The sequence below is a fragment of the Bubalus kerabau genome, chromosome 20 (genome assembly GCF_029407905.1).
Source record: "Bubalus kerabau isolate K-KA32 ecotype Philippines breed swamp buffalo chromosome 20, PCC_UOA_SB_1v2, whole genome shotgun sequence".
Lineage (NCBI taxonomy): Eukaryota > Metazoa > Chordata > Mammalia > Artiodactyla > Bovidae > Bubalus > Bubalus kerabau.
The window spans coordinates 36,607,669-36,629,555 of record NC_073643.1 but is presented as its reverse complement, the minus strand read 5'-3'; the positions used below and the strand labels follow the sequence as shown (position 1 = coordinate 36,629,555).

The 21,887-nt window shown below is 42.6% G+C and overlaps 1 protein-coding gene and 2 long non-coding RNA genes across 5 annotated transcripts in view; 1 reads left to right on the top strand and 2 right to left on the bottom strand.

The window, feature by feature from the left end:
* The window catches only part of LOC129635355 (uncharacterized), a 434,397-nt gene that overhangs the window by 24,223 nt on the left and 388,287 nt on the right, over positions 1-21,887 (bottom strand). The window lies entirely within an intron of this gene.
* Positions 5,742-17,503, bottom strand: LOC129635358 (uncharacterized). The gene is made up of 3 exons (XR_008706249.1): positions 17,190-17,503; positions 8,983-9,018; positions 5,742-5,951 (listed from the first exon to the last, which is right to left on the bottom strand). It is a non-coding gene; the product is annotated as an uncharacterized LOC129635358 (long non-coding RNA).
* On the top strand, positions 15,862-20,844 carry LOC129635356 (uncharacterized). 2 transcript variants are annotated; one of them, XR_008706246.1, is made up of 3 exons: positions 15,862-15,935; positions 19,684-19,789; positions 20,523-20,844. It is a non-coding gene; the product is annotated as an uncharacterized LOC129635356 (long non-coding RNA). The 2 variants fall into 2 exon arrangements; XR_008706247.1 differs by lacking the exon at positions 15,862-15,935 and adding an exon at positions 18,850-19,034.

Genomic DNA, 21,887 nt, shown 5'->3' with positions numbered 1-21,887 from the left:
CTCCCTTCCTAGGCATCAAAGCCTCCTTCACTAAAAACAAGAATAGACCTAAAGCAGGGGGCATCTAAGGGAAGATTTTGTTGTCATATTTTTTGCCAAATGGGTGCTGCTTCTTGGCAGTCACTTTGAAAACAACTTAAAGAGGAAGACTGGGGAAAATAGTTTAGATGGAATAAAAAGCCGCCCCTGCAGTTGAGGAAAAGGACGGTTTGGGGAGGGTGGAGAGGGTGTGGTGGAAAGATGGAGATCTTGTTGACTCCCATGTCAGATCCCCTGGGGAGTTAGGCTGTTTCCCGCTCAAAGCTCCCCTCCAGAGCATGAACCATCAACCTCATGGTGTAAGAGCACAAGACCTATCGTTTCTTGTGCGGTTGCCGGTGTCAGGATAATGCTGTTCATCTGAATAAGGATGAATAAACTACAACTAACTGAGCTTACAGAATTTCCTTTTGTCCTCTCAAAAGCTGATGAGGTCAAGAACTTTCACGGGACCTGGAGACGTAGCAAAGTGAAGACCTTTGTTCACAGCTGAGCAGTCGTTTCCCATCATGCTTCCGGGTCTCTCTTGTGTCTGTCCCCACCTCATCCCCAACTATGTGCTTCCGACGCTGCGCCTGTGCTCCAGCTGAGCCCTTGCCCAGAATGCCAGCATCACGCCTTCTGTTCACAGTCATCCATCAAAGCTCAGATGAGATCCCCCATCCTGGGGGGAAACACATCTGTGACCACTTTAGCCCACAGAACGTTTTCCCTCCTCTGATGCCTTAAAAAAAACTTCTCTGAACTTTATTAGGAACTTATTACACATATCTTGATTTATTTAAGTTACTGCTTCACATAAAAAAACCATACACACAATTTTAAAATACTTCTCAAAATAGTCCCCAGAAGGTCACCATTTGCTAGTTGTGCAACTCTGTTCAGTCACTCTCGGAGCCTCAATTTCCTCAGCCCCCAAATGGAGACAATCTTAGCAAGCCCTTGATGGCTGGCAGGGTTCTTGTGAGGCACTCAAACATTGAATGGGGAAATGTTTACTGTAACTCTCTAGCCTAGGGACTGGGAAGCCAAATCCTCACAGGATTTAGGCAGCTAATGTAAATGAGAGAAGGCCAAAGTGAGGCAATAGAGGCTGGTGGGGATTGTGGTAGACTGTGGTACCTGGAGACCACATGATTCATCTAAAGGGGACAGTCATTTCCTACATCTAGACAGCTGTTGCCACGTAGCAACAAGGCAGAACCTCTGCTGCTGGAGCTTCATTTTTGAAGAGAAGTCAGAAATATAAACATTTTATAACATTTCTTCATTTTTGAAACATTGTTATGCCAAACAAAACCCAAAATCTTTCTGATAGGAAGCCTGTATGTAACTCTACGCTATGTATATGTGTATTGCTCCAAACTACAACGGGCATCTGGATTGCATGTCTGCGTTATTTTCTGTGTTTTCTTCAATTTGTGCTTTGTGAGTCTATGTTTTTTATTCGTTATTTTGTTATTTTTTGTTTTCCTCAATAAGACTGTAAAGTTTTTGTGGGCAATTCATATCTTCTGTATTTAAACCCAATTAATCTCGGTAAATGGTACTTGCTTGTTTGTCTAGATGTATGGCTCTTAAATTTCAGCATGGGTCAGTGTTAATGGAGTTGCTTGTTAAAAATGCTGATTTGCCGCAGCAATTCCACTGCAAGGTATACACCCAACAGAAATGTGTACAGATATTCATCAGAAGACATCCACTAGGATATTCATGAAGCATTATTCATAATAGCTGCAAGTTGAAAGCAATCCAATAGCCCATCACCAGTCTCAGAATAAATCTAAAAATTATGATAATATTTATAATAAAAACACAGTGCAATGAAAATGAATAAACTGCAGCAACATGTAGCAACATGAACGAATCTCAAAAATCATAATAGTGAGTATAAGAAGCCAGAAAACAAAAAATACAGTTTACACTTACATATATAAATAAATCCACCTGCAATGTAAGAGACCTCATTTTGATTCCTGAGTGAGGAATATCTTCTGGAGGAATATCTTCTGGAAAAGGGATAAGCTACCCACTCCTGTATTTTGGGTTTTCCTTGTGGCTCAGCTGGTAAAGAATCTGCCTGCAATGTGGGAAACCTAGGTTCGATCCCTGGGTTGGGAAGATCCCCTGGAGAAGGGAAAGGCTACCCACTCCAGTGTTCTGGCCTGGAGAATTCCATGGGCTACATAGTCCATGGGGTTGCAAAGAGTAGGACACGACTGAGCGACTTTCTCTTTCTTTCATATAAATACAGAGATTGGCAAAACCTCATCTATAGGTTATAAGTCAGGATAATAGGAACTGCTAGAGAGAGGCAGTGACAAAGGGAACCAGGTGGGGGAGAGGGATTGATAACTTAGGGCTTTGGGATTAACCAATACACAGTACTAAACATAAAATAGATAAAAAACAAGGCCCTACAGTATAGCACAGGGAATTATATTTAACTATACTCAGTATCTTGTAATAACTTATAATGGAAAATAATCTGAAAAAGAAAATATATGTATATATTTTGAATTGCTTTGCTGTACATACGAAAAAACGATGCTATAAATCAACTATACTTCAACAACAATGACAGAAACGTTAAAAGAAAAAGGAACAGGACACTTCTGGGGTTCTGGCAATACTGCTGATTACATGGATGTTTGAAAATTCATTGAGCTGGACACTTACTTGTACTTTTCTTCACATTAACATTGCAGAGAAAAGTTAAAATGCTAATTCCAGGGCCTCACTCCAGACCAACAGAACCACTCCCCAGACACTACCAGTGGGAGTCAGCAGAGGCCTCCCCCTTTGAGAAAGCCGCTGCACTAGAAGGACCACACATTTCCTCTTCCAGAGGCTTTCTAGAAGCACGCTAGGCTAGGCCCCCAGCACCTGCCTTTCCTACTTTCCCCTGTATGTTCCCATGTTTTACTAGAAATAAAGAGTGACATAAAATTAAGAGGCATTATGGGTGTGTTCAAACAGTGGCACTTGAGGCAACAGAGAGAGAGACAGTTCTGATGATGTGCCAGCTTATAAAATATAGCTAAATAAAATTAAATGTTTATGGGCTGAATAATGCGCCACATCCCCAGGGTGAAAAAGTCAAGTGTTCACCGTTGTTGAATGTCAGCTGAATCCTGGTCTCCCTGGGAGGAATGAGAGCTGGATGGAGGCCAAAAGGATGTGGGGCATTCACTGGAAGGAAAAGGGGAGATTCTGAGACTGGGGCAGGAACAGGGAACGCACAGCACTGGAGAGGTTTTGGGAGCTGTGCTTTCAAGCTTAGTTTTTGTCAGTGTGAAAAAGCTGAGGCTGAGAGGTGATTCAGATGACAGATATTTACATTCTGTGCTCTAGCATTTAAGAATTCTGAAATCAACGGAATGTCATAGGGAAAACGGAACGAATCCTTTAACAAGCTACGCGAAGACGAAGACTGTTATCAGCTTCATCTTTGAAGCCTCAGCTCCTGGCACCATGCTTGGCACATCTGCTGCTGCTGCTGCTAAGTTGCTTCAGTCGTGTCCGACTCTGTGCGACCCCATAGATGGCAGCCCACCAGGCTCCCCCGTCCCTGGGATTCTCCAGGCAAGAACACTGGAGTGGCTTGCCATTTCCTTCTCCAATGCATGAAAGTGAAAAATGAAAGTGAAGTTGCTCAGTCGTGTCCGACTCTTAGCGACCCCGTGGACTGTAGCCCACCAGGCTCCTCCATCCATGGGATTTTCCAGGCAAGAGTACTGGAGTGGGGTGCCATTGCCTTCTCCTGGCACATCAGAACACTCAGTGAATTCATTTATTCAATACCTATTTTGAATACCTATTCTAGTTTAGGTACCATTCTTAGAAGTTGAGACAAAACAGACAGAAGTCCCTTCCAATGGCTTCTGCCTCACTCAGAGTCTAAGCTGAGGTCTTCACAGTGAGTGACCACAAGCCTGAACCAGTGGCCAGTAAGCTTATAATCTTATATTTAACCTAAGTATGTGCAGGCCTGCAATTCTGTTTTATGCATCATTGTCAAACTTGAAATAAAACTGTTTTAAGAAGAGAAAGTTTCTTTACAGACTTAGAGAATGAACTTATGGTTGGTTGCCAGGGCTAAAGGTCGGGGGGAGGCATCATTAGGGAGTTTGGGAGTAACATGTACACACTGCTATATTTAGAACAGATAACCGAAAAGGACAGGAACTCTGCTCAATATCATGTATGGATGGTGAAAAAGTTTGTCCAGGTTTTTTAAGCTGATTCAGGAAAACCTGAATAAAGTCTCTGGCCAATCCAGTAACAACTTAAATGGGAAAAGAATTTGAAAGAGAACAGATATATGTATAACCGCATCACTTTGCTGTACATATGAAACTAACCAACACTGTTAATCAACTGTAATCCAATAAAAAATAAAAAGGTTAAAAAAAAGGAAACTTTCTTAAAATTACAGGCCAGCCTCCTCTATCCATGGAATTCTCCAGGCAAGAATACTGGAGTGGGTTGCCATTCCCTTCTCCAGGGGATCTTCCCAACCCAGGGATTGAACCTGGCTCTCCTGCATTGCAGGTGGATTCTTTACCATCTGAGCCACCAGGGAAGCCCGTTTTAAAATTAACTCACCATAAAAAAGAAAATTCTTTTGCATGACTTTGATCAGTTTTTCTTTAAAAAAAAAAATTTTTTTAGTTTAAAAGGAACTTCAAAAGAAAAGAGTATCTAGATACCATCCAAAATCATCTTGTACATTCCCCGGGGCCACAGGTACAATTTACTTAGAGAACTCTGGAAGGACACCAGGGATGGAGGGGAATGCTTTTAGGATGGTATCTCCTGCTGGCACTTCTGTCAAAAGGCTGGGGCAAGATTGTAGCCTGTTGCCTGGGGCACAGAGATGGCAGCAGATGGAGAAAGGAGCTGGTTCCTTCCAGGAAGCCTGAAAATAGACAGGTTGGTGCCAAGCTCTGCAATGTTTATATAAGAAAGGAAACCTCATTGTGCAAAGGACAACTTTTGTCTACAGAGACCTGGCAAACAATTAAAGTGGTTGTCAAGCTGTGGGGCTTGGAGTCTTCAAAAAGGAGCAGATCGACAGGGTTTAAGATTTGTATTCCAGGACTGTAGGAGTACCACTCTGAATACACAATTCACACAGGTCTGGCTAACTCTTCCCAGGTCCTATTGCTTTTTCTCTGCTTTCTTGAGTTATTACTCAGATATTTATAAAAAGGGAGCATAACATTTGGCTGAGATCCATCATCGTTCAGTGCAATCAACTTAACACTAAGCCCTGCAATATTCTGTAATACTGATTTTGTTAAGTAAGTGAACAGAGATTAGTGAGAACCAGACAGAATTACAACCAACAGCAACTTATTATTAAGCCTTGAGCCTTGTTAAAGAGTTATTACTGTTAACTTATGCCCTGTGACTCTATGAAACAGGGATCTTCTGAGCCCCACTTTCAGGATGAGGGAATACAGTAAATTTAAGGAACTTGCCTGGTGTCACATGACTACTGGATTCAAATCCTGACATGCCTCAACTTAAAGTCCCAATAGGCAGATGTTCAGACAACAGAGTTTTAAAGACAAGAGGAAAACTACAAGGCTCTGAAAAAGGCTGGTCTATCCAGGGCATATATGGAAACAGAATTTAATGGTATCTATCTGGAACTGATTTGACTGAGTTAAGAACGTACATGAAACAGAGCTGTACACAATACTAGACCAACCATGGGGTCCACATCTAACAATGTGGGGGAATCATTAATGCTGGGAGACAAGGATGCGTGTGTTGGTAATTAGCTTCTCTGGAATCAGTGACACACTTGCCGTGGGTCTCAAGTATCATGCCACTGCTGTCTTGGGAAGAGTGTGCACCAGTCACCTAGCTGTGCCTCTACACAATGGTGGAATTCTGGAAGACTGGGGAGAGAATTGTTAGTCCATTTCCATATTAGTCACTCCCACAAAGCATCCACTTGGCTGTCAATTTCAACTTTGGAAAGACGGTCATGTGTGGAGGAAAGATTCCAATATGAACATTGTCATCAGAACCTTGGCCTTCACAAATGTAACACTTCATGGTGATGAGGATGATGGCAGGGCTGGTTAGGTCGCAGACACTATTCTAGGCATTTTTTCATGACTCATATGACCTCTTAGGTCACCACAATTAACCCCATTTTACACATGAAGAAGGTGAAGCAGAGAAGTAACCTCATCCAGACTCACACACCTACCACCTGGCAGAGCTTGAATTCAAACTAGGACAGGATGTCCTCACAATTTCAGTCCTCCTGAGTCACTGAAGACTCAAGATGTAGACTCACGTGTCATTCGTCAGAGGCATGAACTGAAATACACTTGCTATAAGGGACTTAGTGCCAGAAGCTAAACATTTAGGTAGTGACTGAGCCCAGCTCACTGACCAATATCTGAATCTCAGAAAAGTTCTGCTGTTTTCTGGTTTACTGAATGTGGACTTTTTTGGGAAAGTTACAAAACACGGTAGATTTAATAATTATGCTTTTAACTACAAGTGACAAGAATACCAAGTAATAGCAGTTTTTAAAGTAAAGACAATTTTCTCAAGCAACAGTAAGTCTGGAGACAAGTGTGTGTTAGTGATGTCTCCCCTCATGGACCTGAGATAGTTGCAGTGTTTCCAAGCATCCCATCTTACACCCTAGCATTCCCCGCCCCCCTCCAAAAGAGGTGGGGCAAAAAAAATACTGCCTCTTTTAAGGAGGAAAATTACTTTCCAGAAGTTCCCCTACCTCCTTCCTGCCACATTTCACTGTCTAGAACCATGTCACTCTTCAACTCCTAGACCAGCATGTCTCAATCTCATTTGCTGACATCTGGGGCCAGATAACTCTCTGTGATGGGGAGCTGTCTTGGCATTGCAGGAGGTTGTGTAGCATCCCTGACCTCCACCCACTAGATGCCAGTAGCACCCTCCCAGTTACCATAACCCCAAATGCCTCCCAACATTGCCAATATCCTGTGGGTGTGTGTGTGGGTTTAAAACTCTCTGGGTTGAGAACCATTGCCACAGACTAATGACAGGTAGAGAGAAAGGGATAGTCACAGCTGGCTCAGACCAATCATGGTGCATCCCCCAAGGCTGGGCACATTGCTGCCTTTGGAGTCTGTCTGAAGGAGAAGGGGTGATAGCTTTGGGTTTGGCAACTGTTTCCCTGAGAAGGAGGTTTTCCCTCTTCCCACGTACTTCACAAAGCATATCAGAGAGATGAGAGCCTCAGCAATATCTAATCTGCAGCTTTGGTGGCTACAGGAAAACAATCAGGACTCAGGGTGGTCTGTAGCCTTCTTACTTAGAAAATCTACACCAAGCTGTCTCTGTCTGAATGCATTCCTTTCTTTTTTTCTTGCCCCACCTCCCTTAAGGAAAAAAAAAGGACAAACCTATATTTGTCCAGGGATGTTTAGTAAACAAGGACTTCAAGCAGAAAATTCTTACATTTGTTCCCTCAATTATGGCTGCCTTGGACACTTAAAAATACATGTTGGTTAAAGTACAATTGGTCATTTCATGATGAGGACAGTCACTCCGTTGTAAATATGATTACTGGAGGGTGCAAGTTTTAAGGACAATAGCGAACACGTTTTGAGCATTTGCTATGTCCTGGGTGCTATGATAAATTTCAGGATGTGGATAAAGACTGTGAATTTGGTGTCAGGATTTGCTTTTACAAAAAGCCTCAGAAGTTCTATGACTTGCTGATTTGCACAGCCAGGACGATGAGGCACTAATCTCTGAACTCAGCTTGAATCATCACTCTTTGTTGTTTTAAAGCCATTTTCAAAAATTAAGATTACGTATCAAACCATTGCAAAAGACAAACTAGTCAATTTTATGTCTAAACACACATACACACACCAAACAAAAAACACCCCGAACTTTTAAACTGGATGTTTGACAACTATTGGTAAATTCTGTCAATTGGCAGCCCAAGGTCATTTCAATATTACGCTACCTATTTTTAAAAATTTCATCAATCTGATGTGGAAGATGGATTCAGAATTTTCAGCTCAAAAACACTGCCTGCATTTAAAGGGTTACAGGTGTGACTTCTCTGGGTTTTAAGAACTGTTCTTCAGATCATGGTTCTCATCAAAGTCACAGTCTACATTTTTGTAAACATGTTTAATAAGAAAAAAAATTAAATGGCAAAAACAATATGAAAGATCGCTCTAAATATGGAAACGGTGGAATGAATGTTATGTTGTAAAGGCGCTCACTTATGAAAACACTAATTAAAAAGCACACACTGTGTATCTTAGGGAAGGCAGATACTTCTTCAACGTTTTCCAAAAAAATTTTTTTCTACCATCCTTTAGTAGTAAGAATGAAAGAATATTGAGCATTCTCAAATGAGAACCCAACTTTCATATTAGAGAGAAAACCCAGAGTCAATATGAAATTGGTTATATTAAGGGCTACAGATTCCCATGAAGGTTGAAAACTAATCATAGTAAAAGAAAATTCTGTTAATCTCCTTAAAGCCCTAGAGGCATAAAAACTTCAGGAATTGATTAATTTTCTTTTGCTCAGATACTTTATAATGATTCAGCAAAACAAATACCTCAGCACTGAGTAACATTAAATTAGGAGCAGATCTGAACCTATCCCCCAAAGCCAACTTGCCTCAGAAGAGTCAGCAATATCAGGGTATGCTTCAGTGCAAAAGTTTATCCTGAATTGATTGGAGCAGAGGAAACAGAATCATATATATATATATATATATATATATGAGTTTCGACATATAAACTCCTATTCCTCATCATATGGTCAGTGCACACACCCCCCTCCCCCCCCGCTTTTTCAATGAAAACAAATCTGGTTCAAAATATTTCATTTGAAAACAAAGTCAATCAGATTTTGTAGAACTAAAAATAATAATAATAAATGCAGGGAGAGTGTACGTACAGACAGTTGATCCTCATTATCTGCGGTAGTTTTGTTCTAGAAAGTCATAGCAAACACTGAATTAGTGAATAGCAAGTCATCATTCCTTGGGGAAATCTATCCTGTGAGTCTCTGGCCATAATATTATTGTTAACACATAACCTTGTTTTCTGTATTTCTGTTTAAAAACATCTTACTTAATATATATTGCTGATTCTGTAAGGCACATCAGATAACAAACACTGAAGCACTCTGCTTGGGGGCCACTGTAAATAGCAAAACCACCAACTAAAAGCACAAAAATATGAAAAACATGGTGCTAAATGGACTGTGAAAAGGACACTTGTTCAGAGGCTGAGACTCAAACAGGCAGGTACAAGCGTCTTTGCTTGATCTTATCAGGAACTGTGCCTGATGGAGACTCAGATTTTTCACTGCTCTGCACACATTCGCAGATTAAGGCAAACATGCTGTGTATTGGTTTTGGGGTTACAAATAAAGTCTAGTGAGTGGGTGAATTTACAAGTATGGAATGCATGAATAATGAACACTCAGTTTATGCATGCGCATGTGTGTGTGTGCGTGTTCAGTTGTATCCGACTCTTTTTGATACCATGGAGTGTAGCCTGCCAGGCTCCTCTGTCCCTGGGCTTTTCCAGGCAAGAATACAGAAGTGGGTTGCCATTCCCTTCCATCTCCAGGGGATCTTCCCAATCCAGGGATCGGACCTGAGTCTCTTATGTCTCCTGCACTGGCAGGCTGGTTCTTTGACGCTAGTGTCACCTGAGTTTCTGCAGAGATGTATAAAAAAAAATCTGTTCTCTGTTTACTGCAGGTAAATGGAGAGAAGCATTCTCTGTACCAGGTTTTAGTACAGTCCTTGGGTTTGCACTTCCAATCCTTGGGTAGGGAGCTGGTGGATTCTTAAAGAAAAAGACAGGCCAGGATGAATCACTGCCTAGGGCATAGGGGCTTCAGAGAGTGGGGAAGGGGAGGCTACTCTAGATTATGAATTGAGAGGGACATTAACAATCAAGCGCAGCACCTGGAGAAAGCAACTGTAAAAAGACACTTTTGAGAAAATCGGGGACATTCAAATACCAACTGGCTAGTACATGATGTTAAATAATCATAATCTGTTAAGTGTGATAATGGTAGTGCAGTTTTGTTGGTAAAGGTTCCGACATTTTAGAGATTCATACAGAAGTGCTAAAGGGTGAATGATGTTCTGAATGACAGGCATTCACTCTAAAATATTATGGAGAGAAAAAGAAAGAAGAACTGTGAAAAATGGCTGCCAAATTAGTTCTTTGACTAAAATTAACAGTGTGCTGCCTAAAGTACTTTTTGGAGCTATGGAGGGAGTTTAGTTCAATAACTCTATATAGTTGCTATTATTTAGAATAAGCATTAGTGTTGTAAAGAGAAAAGTAGAAATACGTTAAGAAACAGTTGGTAAGTAACAGCTTCCACTGAAACCTCTTGAGATCTTTGAAGTGATTTGTGATTTCAAGACTCTATACAACAATACTCAGGAGCTGCCATAAACTGAGACCTAAAAGCTAAGAAAGGAAATGTGTTCCAGGCAGAGGGAACAGCATATACGAAGGCCCTACAGAGCACTGTGCATATGGTGATCTGACTCAGAGTGGTTCTGTGTACTGGGAATGTAGACTTCACAGCATATATACACTGTTAGGAGCATCTATTTCTGCTTTATTGACTATGCCAAAGCCTTTGACTGTGTGGATCACAATAAACTGTGGAAAATTCTTCAAGAGATGGGAATACCAGACCACCTGACCTGCCTCTTGAGAAACCTATATGCAGGTCAGGAAGCAACAATTAGAACTGGACGTGGAACAGCAGACTGGTTCCAAATAGGAAAAGGAGTATGTCAAGGCTGTATATTGTCACCTGCTTATTTAACTTCTATGCAGAGTACATCATGAGAAACACTGGACTGGAAGAAGCACAAGCTGGAATCAAGATTGCCGGGAGAAATATCAATAACCTCAGATATGCAGATGACACCACCCTTATGGCAGAAAGTGAAGAGGAACTAAAAAGCTTCTTGATGAAAGTGAAAGAGGAGAGTGAAAAAGTTGGCTTAAAGCTCAACATTCAGAAAACGAAGATCATGGCATCTGGTCCCATCACTTCATGGCAAATAGATGGGGAAACAGTGGAAACAGTGTCAGACTTTATATTTTTGGGCTCCCAAATCACTGCAGATGGTGACTGCAGCCATGAAATTAAAGGACGCTTACTCCTTGGAAGAAAAGTTATGACCAACCTAGATAGCATATTCAAAAGCAGAGACATTACTTTGCCAACAAAGGTCCATCTAGTCAAGGCTATGGTTTTTCCAGTGGTCACGTATGGATGTGAGAGTTGGACAGTGAAGAAAGCTGAACGCCAAAGAATTGATGCTTTTGAACTGTGGTGTTGGAGAAGACTCTCGAGAGTCCCTTGGATTGCAAGGAGATCCAATCAGTCCATTCTGAAGGAGATCAGTCCTGGGTGTTCATTGGAAGCACTGATGCTGAAACTGAAACTCCAGTACTTTGGCCACCTCATGTGAAGAGTTAGCTCACTGGAAAAGACTCTGATGCTGGAGGGATTGGGGGCAGGAGGAGAAGGGGACGACGGAGGATGAGATGGCTGGATGGCATCACTGACTCGATGCACATTAGTTTGAATGAATTCTGTGAGTTGGTGATGGACAGGGAGGCCTGGCATGCTGCGATTCATGGGGTCTCAAAGAGTCGGACATGACTGAGCGACTGAAGTGAACTCAACTGAACTGAGGAACAATAGTTGATGGAATGGTTTGTGTGTTTGGGGTAGGTGGGGGTGGGGTGTGTCTTTGCCTTACAAATGCTCTTTGGCCCAGGTCAAAGCCTAGAGCTTGGGCTCCAGAATTCTCACAAAGCAGATAGCAACCTGTCAAGGTTTGGAAGGCCCACCTCAAAGGTATCAGATGCTGTACATTTTCTCTCTGTGCCATAAATGTAAAAATATGGTTCTTATAGATACTCAGTTTTGGGCTTCCATGGTGGCTCAGTGGTAAAGAAACCTCCTGCCACTGCAGGAGCTACAGGTTCAATCCCTGGTCTGGAACGATACCACATGCTGAGAGGCCACTAAGCCTGTGCACCACAACTGTGGAGCCTGCACTCTAGAGCCCAGGAACTGCAACTACTGAGCCCATGTGCCACTACAGAAGCCCGCATGCCCTAGAGCCTGTGTTTTGTAACAAAAGCCGCCACTGCAATGTGAAGCCTATGCACCACAACTAGAGAGTATTCTCCACTCTAGTTGCAACTAGAGAAAAGCCTGCACAGCAAGGAAGATCCAGCATAGCCAAAAATGAATAAATAAATAAGATACTCAGGTTTGGCAAAGCAATAGTAACTATCCCAGTCCATACTATAGAGCACATTTGAGTTTATACATAAAGCTCTTCCTTCCAAGCATTCCTAAGCTTTGGTTTTGCGTCTACAAGGTAGACACAGTGGGTATTCTTATTCCCAATTTTCAGAGTAGGAGCCTAAGGTTCTGAAATGCCAGGCGTCTTGACCTGAGTCACCCAGTTAATGACTGGCGAAGCCAGGATGTGAAGTTGGGTCTCTTCCCACTAGATCATTCATAAAGCAGTAAGTTCATGAAAATGCTTATTCATCTTGTATGATTCTGTTGACAGTGAAAGCTGAGGTTGTTAGATGGGTTCCCTCACAATCTTAGCCCCGGTAGTTCTCTACATTTCAGCACAGTGTCTAGTACACTGCAGCGGATTCCAGACCAACAGATTCTTGGGTCCTTCCACTGACCTTCTGCCTTTGCAAATAGTTGCTAGGATCTGTCAGATGGGTCTGATATTACATATTAATAGTGAAAACCACTGAGGTGATAAGAAAGAATTGCCTGTTGGCATTTCATAATAACTCATTCTCAGATTTAGAAGCTTTAGGTAACATGTTTCAGGTCTCCTTTCTTGTCCTTTTCTAACCAACATTTCATACAAACACACATGGGGTTTAAGAAGAGGGCAAGTCCACACTTGTACCCTACCTCAGAGCTGTCCATGGCTCCCTGTTTTCTAAGGCAGAAGTGGTAACATGATGAGTTTACAGACCAAACCTAGCCCTCAGGTTAAATCCGGCTCACTGACACAGGAGTGGGGCCCTCTGCCTTACTGGACCTTCACTGTATTTTCAATTTGAATTAGTTACTTTGGCCACCTGATGCAAAGAGCCAACTCATTAGAAAAGACTACGATGCTGGGAAAGATTAAGGGCAGGAGGAGAAGTCGGTGGCAGACAATGAGATGGTTAGACGGCATCATCAACTCAATGGACAAGAGTCTGAACAAACTCTGGGAGATGGTGAAGGACAGGGAAGCCTGGCATGCTGCAGTTCATGGGGTTGCATAGAGTTGGACACACCTTAGTCACTGAACAACAACCACTACCAAAATTTACAAAAAGGGAGAGTGGCATGTAGGGGTCTGGATGTCACCTTCTGTTGAATAATGGGAAGATCTGGCAAGGCTAGTCCTGTGTTCTCCCATGGTAACAATTGGCTGGAGTATGGAGTGGCCTCTTTGGGTAACTCAAATGCACTGCTATTTGCCACAGGTCCCACCATTCCTTGTTGTCCCTGGGCCACTGACTGATTCACATCAACTGCCTGGTGTTGGCATTCATGTACAAAACCTTAGGACTGAAGGGTCAAAGAATGTTTCCAAGAATGTCCTACATTCATGGCCCATGGCCCTCTAGCACTGGTCCCGATTCACTTCTCCCGCTTCATCTCCAGCACACTTTGAGCTTTATGCTTTGGCAATAAGGAGATGATTTGAATTTCCAGAAAACAGCATGTCTTTCCTTCCGTGTAATGTCCTTCACCCTTTTCTCAGTTCTGGGAAGCCATACTGAGCCTTCAAGTCTCAGTTTAGGTACCAACTTCTCCAGCAGGCATTCCCTGACGCTTAAGGTTGGATAAAGATCTCTTTATGTTACCCTACTTGTTTGTACCTCTTTAACTGATGATTTGAGATGACTGGCTTGTCCAGCTGTCTTCCCAGTTGGGAAGTTCCCTCAGCTACCCATACTCACTTCTGTATCCCAGTACCCACTGCAGGACCAAGCACATTTAGGAGAGGATACCATGAAAAGTCAGTCAAAGACTAAGGCAGGAGGTCTTGGGGGTCCCAGAATGAGAAACTTTTGTTGAGTCCAAATCCCTTTCTGTAGCCTTTCCTTCCTTTTCTCTCTGTGTCCATTTCAAGAGCCCCTGACTATGAAGGAAAAAAAAAGAAAAACCCACTTGTTTTGGCTATACTGAGTACTGTGGACTTTAGATAGGAGATAACTTTTTAACAATCAAGTCTTCCTGTCTTTGCACACCTGCCTGAAGTCAAGGTGGGAGTGTAGGTCAGCCACTGGTGGCCTTCTGGCCTTGCTGGGGCAAGGCTGAGGAGACCACTCCCCAGGAAAGGGGCTCCTGGCAATCTGGGGGAGGGAACTACTTCAGAGATGCCAGCGAGAGGTCAGGATGGGTTAATAACTCTAATTGCTCACTGCAACTATTAATAATCACCTGTTATTTAGATATGAACTAATTAATTCACCACTAGTAAGTGGACGTATTTAGACAGGAATTAAATACTGCCTAAGGCCATCCTTCGAATAAAGGCAGGGAATGTGGTACTCTAATTTTGAGACTGCTCTAGGAAACTCACCTGGATGACAGGATCTGCTGAGGATGTTATTTATTACTTAGAAGAACATCCTCAGGGGGCTCCAAGGGAGACACTGATAGATTGCTACTTATCAGGAAGATAAGAGCTTTTCCTGGACAATGTGAATTATGCAGCTGATCCTGTCTCCCTTTTTGTGTGAATTGTTGGAAAGCTCAGAAGCGAATCTGTGACTTGCCTGATTAAGTCTTCATGATATTCATTTTTGGAATAAGCCTCATTCCTAGCTTCCTATTCTTATTTTTCTTTCTTTTGGTTTACCCATTTTTCTTTTAAAAAAGATAACTTTCCCATGCTGTTCTTCTATAAAAGTAACTCATTTTTAGAAAATGTAGAAAACATAGAAATACCAATATCAAATTAGTAAAAATTATTCACGGTCATACTTGGAGAGAAACACCGTTAATGTTTTAGTGTTCCCCCTCTTCTGTCCCCATGGTGCACATATTTTACAAAATGAAATCATGCCATATATAGTGTTTGAGAACTGTCACCCCCACTTGTTACCCATGCACTTCTCTGATTTAGTAGATGTCCCAAAATTTAGTCAGCCAATAGGATTGGTGAATTTTAGGCTGTTTATAAATTTCTCCATTCACAAAAAGAAACGTTTTCATAAAACATCCTTGTACCTGAATCTTTATGTACATATCAATCCTTCTTGCAATTAAAATTCTTAGAAATTCTCCTCAGCTTCTAAGTTATGTCATTCTTGCTTTACTTAGTGTATCCTGTTGATCACCCTTACTTTGTGGAACAAGCAGAGACATAATTAAGGAGAGAAAGTCAGACACGCCTAATCTCTAGTCCTCAGATTAGCAGAGGCTCAGCACAGCTATCCATCAGTCAACTGGGATTAGTGCATGGCCTTTACATTCAGTTTTTCTCTGAGGACTCAAGATAAAAAAACCAAGAGATGTTCTCTGTCTTCAAAAGGTTTAAATTCTACTAAGGGAACAGATGAGTGATAAGATGTGCACCAAGTTACCAAATACAAGATGGAAAAAAAATGTCTGTCAACAAGAAAGTAAGGTTTTGTATCTGAAAAGTGCAAAAGCAACAACTCAGGAAGGCCGGTGGGGGCATTTAGCAGGTATTTACTATACCAAGTGCTGTGTGTGAATACAAAGGAGATTAAGACAGTGAGGGGCTCAAGGTCTGTGGGGGTGAATGGGTAAAAGAGAAGGGGGTCCCACTGCAAAACAATGAGGTAAGTGTACCAGAGAAACACACAGGATGTTCTAGAAGCTTGGAGGTCAGCTTCTTAAAGCAGAAGAGGGGACTGAAATAGCCTTCCAAGAGTGTAGCCTAGAGAACACAGAGGAGAATGCCAGAAGAGAAGCAAGAGTGTCTTAGTAACAAACAGACCTTTAGCAGAGAGCAATGGACTCAAATCTTTGACTGTGACCCACTATAGATTCATTTTTGTATAGAAGTGATTTACAAGTCCATGTATCAATTCCTTCTTTAAAACAGGCAAAATACTCTCTTACTCTCTATCTTAATTCAGTAAAAGGGAGGAGGGTTGCCACCCACTCCATTGTTAGAACCCACTGGAGTACACTGACGGTTATCGCCTAAACTTGAAGTGGGCTTAGTGCCTGATAAACACAAATTAAATGGGGTGGTGGCTGAGACTCCAAGTCTGTGAAACAGATCAACCTGTCAGGAAAAAGCCCTCTTAGTATGAAAATCAAAGTGTGAGTTGGTTTCCATTGTCCTGGAAAAGTGAGTCAAGAACTCGGTATTTTATTCTTTTGTGGGGTGTACCAAAAGCTGCCTCACTCTTTGTTATATAGAGCTAGTGCTTGGGAAGAATTGACCAGTTTTCATGTAAACTGCTCCCAATCTCTTTTAGAGGGATCCAGGCCTTGCAGAATGGCCCCTATGAATGGTGGGACAGGGCCACGGAGTCCCTAAAATAGTATAGTATTAGATGGGTAGCTCCGCTGGTGAAAAATCTGCCTGCTGTGTAGGAGATCCCAATTCAATTACTGGGTTGGGAAGTTCCACTGGAGAAGGGATAGGTTACTGACTCCAGTATTCTCAGGCTTCCCTGGTGGCTCAGATGGAAAAGAATCTGCCTGCAATGCGGGAGATCTGGGTTCAATCCCTGGGTTGGGAAGCCTCACCTGGAGAAGAAAATGGCAACCCACTCCAATATTCTTGCCTGGAGAATCCCCATGGACAGAGGAGCCTGGCAGGCTACAATCCATGGGGTTGCAGCGTCAGACACGACTGAGCAATTAAGCACAGCACAGATTTATACTAATGATTAGGTCCAACTCTAATGGCTCAGAATCCAGAGTTGGGCTAATTTTGGCACAGGGTGTGGTTAATGACCTGAACTCCCCTGGGCTCAGTTATCTTGGCATAGTGGCTGTAATAAAGCTCCAAATGAGATGTCAACACACTGCTTCAGAAGGTGCTTGGATCAGTCAGAACCCGCTAAGTAACGGCATACCTGCAGGGGCAGGGACAGTCTTCAACAGCGTCCTCGTGTGTTCAGGAGAAGCAATGGCAGTAAGTGATCAATGTAGAGGTTCTTTGTTGAAGAGGAGTAACTTCTTCCTGACTCAGGAAGATTCTGGGGTTCTTAGACAGTTGTTCATGTGGGATGATGTCTCAAACAAATGCTACAGAACATCCTGCTATTATGGCAAGATTAATTATATAAAAAAAGATGTGACCAGATTTGAACTCTGAGTTTGGAGTCACGACAGTTGCCTGGGTCCATCTTACTGAGCCCTTATTCTTAAGCACGCCACCAGTGTTCTCCAAGTCTGGTCCCACGACCAGGAGCATCACCAGGGAACTTGATAAAAATGCAAATTCTCACCACTCCCTCCAACTCCCCAAAAACTGAATCAAAAGCTCTCGGGATGGGGCTTGACAAGTCTTATTTGGCAAGCCCTCTGAATAATTCGAATCCCATTAAAGCCTGACAATTATTGCTTATTGGTCCTCCCCCTCCCCACCTTTCTCTTCTTTAATCCTTTCTCTTCTTTAATCCTTCTAATCCTGTACCTACCTGGCTGGCTGCTGAAATCAAGACAATAGCTGAGACAAGTTCATTAGAAGTTGGGAGAGAGCACTAAGCCACTGCTGAAGACCTGGGACTTAGTTTGGTCCTGAGAGCTAGTAGAAGTTGACCAGGCAGAGGAAAGACAGGAGGGTAATTTAGGCGGAGGAAGAGAAGGGCATTAGTAGAGGGAGGGAGGGATGAGGCATGCTACAGGACAGGCAGGTAGCCGGTGCGGCTGCAGGGGAAATCGAATCTTAGATAGATAGGCAACAAGGCTGCGGAGGCAGTTTAGGGTTAGACTAGGGAGGGCCTGAAATCTAGGTTTAGATGATAATGCTTTAGCTGGTACACAGTAAGGAGGCACAGGAGATTTTGAGCAAGGGAGATCTAACATGGCATTATTTTTGGGAAAACCTAAAGCAATAACATACTCAACTGTCACATACTCTGAGTTGTTTTTTCTTTCCTATTTTCTTCTTTACTCATCTGTTTTATTCTTTGAAGATTTTTAGTTATGGCTCACTGGCTACAGTTATGATTTAGTTGGGCTTCTGAGTCGGCTCAGTGGTAAAGAATCTGCCTGTCAATGCAGGAGAAACAGGAGATGCAGTTCGATCCCTTGGTTGGGAAGATCCTGGAGGAGGAAATGGCAGCCCACTCCAATATTTTTGCCTAAAAAGTCCCATGCATAGAGGAGCCTGGTGGGGTCACAAAGAGTCGGACAGACTGAGCACACACACACACACCTATGATTTAGCTATGATTTCACTTCCCACGAATGACTGGGTTCCAACCCAAGGTTTAAAAACACTGCATGAGAATATACTACTTTACAAAGAAAAAGCCAACTGATGGGAAATAGCAAGACAGAACAGATGGCATTTCAGCACATAATTGTTGCGAGCAGGTGAAAAGTGTCACGGTCAGGCATTTGGCTGACACGGCCAGCTCCATAATGACTGAGCCCATCTCTTCCCAAGTGTCTGCCTCCACTGTCTGGGCTCTTGACTGGTGAGCTGTGCTGAAGCATCTTCTGACCTTCTCACCAGAGCCATGTTCTCCTCAACGTGGTCTTCTCATTTGGAAGCTGACAGTAAGTGTGGCTATTATGTCTGGTCAAATTCTTTTCTCCTTCATGAATGAAAACTACTTTCACAAGTGAAGGGAAGAGGCGCATGTGAGGTATAGTGGATCCAGGATCTCCAGTTCTCAGCGGGGAGTGGGTTAGAGCCCCTCCTTACTTTGCTGAAGGCCGAGGGCAGCCCTGTTAGGAGGAGCATGAAGGTGAGTGCTATTCTGTTCCATTTTCAGGATGTGGATGTCTTGTCATCCTTTATACTCCAGCCACATGCTTGTCCCTTTGTTTTATTCAAAATTTTATTATTTATTTTTACTTTTAAATTTTTGGGCCATGCTGTGAGGCCTGTGGAATCTTAGTTTGGGGACCAGGGATTGAACCTGCACCCTTGGCTCTGAAAGCTTGAATCCTTAATTGAGGTATAGTTGATGTACAATATATATGTCTCAGGTGTACAACACAGTGATACATAATTTTAAGGGTTTTACTCTGCCTATAGTTATTATAGAATATTGGCTATCTTCCCTGGGCTCTACTATTTATTTTTGTAGCTTATTTATTTTATACATAGCACTTTGTACTTCTTACTCCTCTACTCCAATCTTGCCTCTCCCTCTTCCCCTTTCCTCACTGGTAACCACTAGTTTGTTGTCTCTGTGAGTTCATTTCTTTTTTGTTATATTCACTAGTTTTCTATTTTAGATCTTGCATATAGGTGATACTACACAGTACTTGTCTTTATCTAACTTATTTCACTAAGTATAATACCCTCCAAGTCGATCCATATTGTTGCAAATGGCAAAACTGCATTTTTTTTTTTTTTTTTAAACGGCGGAATGTCCCGTTGTCTTCTAGAACTTGCCAAGCACCTCTCTGCTTCTGGGTCTTTGAAACAGTGCTCTTTCCCAGGTCTCAGCTGAGAATGTCCTCTGCTCAGAGTTGCCTTTTCTGACCACTGCAGGTAAGCAGCTCTCTACCACTGCCCTCTGATTAGTTCTGGCTCTTTGTCACATGCGTATTCGTTGGTTTACTTGACTGTCAGACTCATTGATAGAATGTAAGCTCTACAAAGGCAGAGAACAGGCCAGCTTGCCTTATTCATGAACCTCCTTCATGAATAGCACCTGGCCCTGGACTCTCAGTAGATATTTCTTGCACCACTGAAGACATCAGACTGGAGATCTTTCAAGATTCATGCCCATGGCGTGTACTTGGGTAAACTCTTTCCTGTCTGGGTCTCAGTTATCTCATCTGTGAAATGGCCTCGAGATGGCCTCTAAGCTTCTTTCCAGCTCTGAAATTCCCCAGCTCTGTGATCTGACATTGGAAACGTTTGCACCCCACCCTGTGCTGTTATTTTGCTTTTATCACCCAAATGCTTCTTTAGAAAAGGGGGTGGGGTACTGCTACTAGAACCTTCATCCCTTTTTGGGCATTTGGGCAGTTTTCCAATTCTTGTAATTAGGTTAGAAAGTGGCATTAACTGAGTTATTGATTCTGGAGTTTGGGGCCTCTGTTGGTGAGACCAAACTCATAGGCTCACAGTTTGGTGTTATTTTTTTCTTTCTCTCTCTCTCTTTTTTTTTTGAGGGGGGGGGATCATTGTGGGATTATAGGCCAGTCCCTGAATCAACAATTCTTTCAGCCTATAATAAAGCTGTATTTTTAAATTTTGCTTTTGACTTTAATTGCAGCCAGGCATGAAACGAGAGAATGAGGGTGCCGTTCCAGATGAGTGCACATTCAAAATCATTCAAACTCTACTTGGACGAGGAGAGGCAAATTAATAATGAGAACAAACAGGCCTTTGGAATTGGGCTTCCTCCTCCTCCCTTCTTCATAAAATGGAATCCTTTTCCTAACAGTGATGAAGGAAAAAACACCAGAGTGAACACACTGCGGAAGGCACTGGCACAATTGGTTCTTTTGGTCTATGCAGACCTCAATGAAGTAAAGGCTAAACTATGTATGTAATAAAACCAGATAATTGAACATTCATTCATTCATTTCTTGAAACTTGTTTCTTTGGCTGTGCCATGCCATCTGGTGGGATCTTAGTTCTCTAGCCAGAGATTGAACTCGGGCCATGCCAAATCCTAACCACTGGACGGCCAGGGAATTCCCATACTAACTTGTTCGTTCTTTCTTTCTCTCACCCAACAAGTGTTTGTTGAACTCCTATCCTGTGCCAGATTTTAGACTGGGTATGCAGATAAAACAGTGAATAAGACAGATACAATTTTCAGCATAATACAACAAATACTACTCATAACAATAAAAATAACTGTTATTCATACTTAAGGCTTCCCTGGTGGCTTAGATGGTAATGAATCTGCCTGCAATGCAGGAGACCCGGGTTTGATCCCTGGGCCAGAAAGATTTCCTGGAGAAGGGAATGGCAACCCATTCCAGTATTCCAGTAACAATAACTGTTACTCATACTTAATAGGTTCATGATTAACTGCTTTTAATAAATTTTCTCAGTTAGTCCTCATGATATCTTTAGGAAGCATGGATATCTTTAGAGATGGGGAAACTGAAGCCCAGGGGAATTGAGTTGTTGAGGATAAAGTGGCTGGAAAGGGACCCACTGGGATGGCTCTGGAGGCTGCGTGCTTAAGCATAGTAGATTCAGGTGGTGAGCAAATGGATGGTTCAAATGTGATTTGAGAAGTGCTGAGCTAGCAGACAGAGAAAGGACTGGCTCATTTGAGAGCACTTCGAATGCAGAAATTGCAAGACCAGGTGATAACTTGAGTCTCCATTTTTCAAATCAGGCAGGAGACTAAACAACTTTGGCTGCTTATGATAAGAGGTAACTCTCCACTTTGTGCTGTGTGGACAAGGTTACACGTGAGAAAATGAGGGAACCCTCTACCCCATGAGGTCATCTTCCCTGGTGGCACAAAGGATAAGAATCCACCTGCCAAAGCAGGGCACAAGGGTTCGATCCCTGCTCTGGGAAGATCCCACATGACCTGAGAGGAGTGACTAAAGCCCGTGTGCTACAGGTATGGCAGCCCAGAGGCCTAGACCTTGTGTCCACAACAAGAGAAGCC